Here is a 5778-nt window from a genome sequence, read left to right on the forward strand (position 1 = left end):
GTATGTATGTATGTATGTATGTATGTATCCATCAACTGCATGCCTCCAGAACTTATCCTGAAGCTTAAAGAACTAGTATTTAGGGGCTGTTTTAGAAATCGAGATGTTTAAAACTACAGTATATTAGGGATCCAGATGACTCCATCATGGGTTTTAGTTCAAAATATCTTCGAATTTTCATATTTGCCGTTTTTTTTTTTTTTTTTTTTTTATCTTTTTTTTATTTTTTTTTGTACAAATTTGGATGTATATAACGTGTATGTGTGTGTATCTCTTTCTCTCGCTATATATATATATATATATATATATATATATATATATATATATACATATATATATATATATATATTATGCATGCATAGATTTATGATGTATATAAATGGTTGGTAGGTCAGGTTTCCAGTCACCCGTTGGGATACTACCGCTAGAGGGTTATTGGGTCCTTTGACTTGCCAGACAGTACTGCATTGGATCCCTCTCTCTCTCTCTCTCTCTCTCTCTCTCTCTCTCTCTCTCTCTCTCTCTCTCTGGTTACTACTCATTTTCCTTTGCCTACACATACACCGAATAGTGTGGCCTATTCTTTCCGCAATCTCCTCTCTCCTCATACATCTGATGACACTCAGATTACGAAACAATTCTTCGCGACAATGGTAACTATTGCAATGTAATTGTTCAGTGGCTAATTTCCTCTTGGCAGCTCTTCTAGGAGAAGGACACTCCAAAGTCAAACCATTGTTTTCTAGTCTTGGGTAATGCCATGGCCTCTGTACCATGGTCTTCCACTGTCTTGGGTTACAATTCTCTTGCTTGAGGGCAGTCTATTCTATCTGATTTGCCTTACCTTTTTTTTCTGTTTTTTTTTTTTTTTTTTTTTTTTTTTTTTTTTTTTTTGGAAGTTTTTGTATTTTATATGTGAAAGATTTATTTTTTGTGTTGTTACTGTTTTTAAAATATTTTATTTTAATTGTTTACTATTTTTCTTGTTTATTCATTTCCCTTTCCTGACTGGGCTATTTTTCCGTTGGACCCATTATACGTGTAACATCCTACTTTTCCAACTAGGGTTGTAGCTTACCTAGTAATGATATATGTGTATATATATATATATATATATATATATATATATATATATATGTATATATATATATATGTATATATATATATATATATATATATATGTATATATATATATATATCTATATATATATATATATACATATATATATATACACATATATATATTTATATATATATATATATATATATATATATATATATATATATATATATATATATATGTATGTGTGTGTGTATGTGTCTGAAATATTTTCTACTTGCTATAAATTACGTTCATAAATATTCATGAGGTTTTGCAAATGGAGATTACTGCTTCGTCCCTTAACTTAGCAGGGAAAGACAGATATACATAGTAAGAATTTTTTATGCATAAAACTTTTGCATTGTTTATGAAACTTTAATCCTTAGTTTAACCAAATTCGAGACAAAATCTCCATATTCATAAGGTAAATTCATAGATAATTCATGATAACATATTGATGATGTCTGGCCTTAAATTGTCTCGGCTAGGGAGATAGGGCCAGTCCAGGGGTTCTCACCAGCCCTCTTTACGCTCTTATCTCCTTACCTATCTCAAGACAAAGGTCCGTGCTGGGAATAGGCTACTTTGAACCAAACTCCCTTAGAGAATATAATTGAATTCACACTTCATTTGTGAGTGCTCTGCTTTCTTTTAAGGCCTTAGGAATTAGTTTTTGAGAATTAACATAATTATTTTTTTCTAATTTAGCTTTCTGAATTCTTAATTTTTACCCCGCTCCAATTTTCACATGTCCCTAAATAAATAATCCATTGGTTAGTTCAGTGAGTATCTAGAAATGTGAACCAGTTGTATGCTTATATATGTATGTTATTAATAGTAATAATGATAAATATAATAATTGTAATATTAATGGTAATGATATCAGCTGTGTATATGAAGAGATCTTCTGAGCAAGTCCTTCGAATCCATAAATATAAATCAGTGGGTTGGTGTAAATAATAATTTTGGTAATAATAACAACCTTTGTGGAAAGATTCTTCTGAGAATAACATCTCTGAATCTAAAGCAATGGTGTGGTGAAATCACTTCATAAAAACAATAACAGCAATGATAATGTTTATAAAAGTCTGTAAGAATGATCTGAAGTATCACTGTGGAAACTCTCTTAGTGTGGGGAAGGATTCGGAGAAATGTTTGTAAAAACAGAGTCACGCTCACCACTTCTCTCCTCCGGAAATATTCTCCAGGTTTTTATTCTTTGAGTAAACATGTTTGCAGGAGATTCAATTTTTCGCCTTTTTAGGGGGGTTGGGGTGGAGGAGTGTTGGGGGTGGGGGACCATTCTCCTTTGACCGACGGCTTAATTCACTTATTTTGTTTTCTTTTTGATATGATATTCTAGGTAGAGGAAAAACATTGCTTATAGGGGAACTTATTTCAGATGTTTTGAATAAGCAACACATTTCTCTTTAAATCAAAGATTTTATCGAATAATTTTTAGGCAGCTGATGGAGTAGTTAATATGATTTGATAATTTTCATTATTATTATGACATTAATAATAATAATAATAATAATAATAATAATAATAATAATATTAATAATAATAATAATAATAAAATCCACTTAGCTTTAGATAATTCATGTCATCAGTGCATTGGGGTTTAATTCCAGAACCTTTTCAACCAATTTTACACAACTTAAGAATTGATAAACAAGACTTAAACGCCTCAACCAAATAATTCGGTTACCTGTTTTTTTTCCGGTACATAATGCAGTTGAAAGGGTTAGCTACTATCGACATTGGAGTTTTAAGGAGAAATTAGAAAGCTAATTAAATGCTACTTTAGTTACAGTATAACTTGATTTCGTTTAATTAATGAAAAATAAAAGGGGTAGTATAGATTTTGCATCATTTCATTCCATTAGGTTTAGTTATTTTTATATTTCCATACATTTATTTAGGTGATAATGTATGCATATGGTCATTATTGATTTATCAGTATTTATTCATTATCTTCCATTATTGTTCTTTTTTTTCACAAATAGTCGCTAGTATTTTTTTATTTACTTATTTTTCTCTCTCTCGTTGTTCCCCTTTTTTCCTAAACTGCCTTTTATTTGTTGGCGTATTGAATTTGAATGGTGGCTGGATACAAATTATTTTCAACCAAATGCCAGAGATACTTTGTAACGCCGTACTACAAAGTTAATTGGCCTCACACACACACACACACACACACACACACACACATATATATATATATATATATATATATAATATATATATATATATATATATACACACGCATATATAATTACTTGCTAAGCTACAACCCTAGTAGGAAAAGCAGGATGCTATAGGCCCAGGGGCTCCAACAGGGAAAATAGCCCAGTGAGGCAAGGAAGCCAGGGAAAAATAAAATAGTCTAAGAACCTTTAACAACATTAGTATAAATATACCTTAGATATACTATAAGAACTTTAACAAAGCACGGGAAAAAGAAATAAGATAGAATAGTGTATATGTGTGTATATATATATATATATATATATATATATATATATATACATGTATACTGTATATATATTAATATATATACATATATATATATATATATATATATATATATATATATATATATATATATATATATATATATATATATAAAAGCGCGTGCATCTCTTAAATTTTTGGTCGTCAATTTTGACGGGTCGTCTACACTAGTCAAAATTAAATATGCTTAGATTGCCTCAAATCTTCAACAGTTAGTCCTGTTGGAGCCTACTATTTATTTTTCATGCAAAGGGAAAGAAATCACGTTCACCGATCAAGGGATTTATAAAAGTTCGGTCACTTGACTGTTAAAGGAAAATATGATTTTCCATTTATTCAGAATAAGATGGACATTTTGAAGTGTGGGAAATATTCCTGGATCTAATATCCTTTTTCTTCTCCAGCTTCTATTTCATTCATGAAGTCCCAGTGTTTGCCTATGAAAATGAAAGGCCCAGGTTAGCCTATCGGCTATGAGAACCCTCGCCGTATGATAATAAGTGTTTACTTTACTTTCAATTACTTTTCAAAGCTGGGAAACTGGGAAAAATGAGCCTCACATTTACGAATTCAGTTACGGCCTAAAGCACATGACTGCATTTTTTTTCTTTCTGGTGATGTACCGTGGAGATACTGGGAGTTGAGATCCCCTTCATACACAGTCCTGCATTTTCCCTTATCAGCGATTCAACCAGTGAAAAGCACGACTAGCAAAGATTAAAGAGGGTTAAGAAAGTAAAAAACTAATTATTTAGAGAATGTTTACACACTGGCTTTTATTTATCTTTAGTTTCTTTTCGTCTATTATTGTCTGTCTGTTTATCTTCTTTGTGTTTGTCTTGGAGAATTTTTAACTCATTAAAGTAAAATCTCTTTTGTCCCTCCGGAAATTCCAATAACTATCTTCCCTCTGATAAGTTTTTCCATCCTTTAAGACCCTAAAAGTATGTTATTTTTCACTGGTTCAAAACCATACTAGTATGTTATTTTTCGCTTGTTGAACACCATACTAATATTTGTTATTTTTCACTCGTTTAAGACCATACTAATATTTGTTCTTTTTCACTTGTTCACTTGTATAAGACATACCGTACTAGTATGTTAATTTTCGCTCGGTAAAAATCATTCTAATGTGTAATTTTTCACTCGTTTCAGACCATACTAGTTTGTTATTTTTCTCTCGTTTAAAACTACATTAGCGTGTTATTTTTCACTCGTTTAAGAGCAAAATAGTTTATTTTTGACTCATTTAAAACCATACTAGTATGTTACTTTTCTCTCCTTTAAGACCTTACTAGTATGTCATTTTTCACCCATTTAAGACCTTAGTAGTATGTTCTTTTTCAGTCGTTTAAGACCATACTAGTACGTTATTTTTCACTCATTTAATACCTTACTAGTATGTTTTTTTTCACTCATTTAAGACCATGCTAGTATTTTATTTTTCACTTTCAACACCTTACAAGTATGTTATTTTTCACTCATTTTAGACCATACTTTTATGTTATTTTTCACTCGTTTGAGATTTTACTAAAATGTTATTTTTCACTCGTTTAAGATCATAGTAGCATGGTATTTTTCACTCATTTATAACCCAACTAGTATGTTCTTTTCATTCCTATAATACCATACTAGTATGTTATTTTTCATGCGTTTAAGACCATTCTATTATGTTATTTTTCACTCCTTTAAGACCATATTATTATGTTATATTTCACTCCTGATGAATGCAAGAGTTGATGGGAGAAGTACAAGAGGAAGGCCAAGGTTTGGGTGGATGGATGGTGTGAAGAAAGCTCTGGGTGATAGGAGGATAGATGTGAGAGAGGCAAGAGAGCGTGCTAGAAATAGGAATGAATGGCGAGCGATTGTGACGCAGTTCCGGTAGGCCCTGCTGCTTCCTCCGGTGCCTTAGATGACCGCGGAGGTAGCAGCAGTAGGGGACTCAGCAGTATGAAGCTTCATCTGTGGTGGAAATGTGGGAGGTTGGGCTGTGGCACCCTAGCAGTACCAGCTGAACTCGGCTGAGTCCCTGGTTAGGCTGGAGGAACGTAGAGAGTAGAGGTCCCCTTTTTTGTTTTGTTTCTTGTTGATGTCGGCTACCCCCCAAAATTGGGGGAAGTGCCTTTGGTATATGTATGTATATTTCACTCCTTTAA

This window comes from Palaemon carinicauda, chromosome 28, assembly GCF_036898095.1.
Source record: "Palaemon carinicauda isolate YSFRI2023 chromosome 28, ASM3689809v2, whole genome shotgun sequence".
NCBI classification, from domain to species: Eukaryota; Metazoa; Arthropoda; class Malacostraca; order Decapoda; family Palaemonidae; genus Palaemon; species Palaemon carinicauda.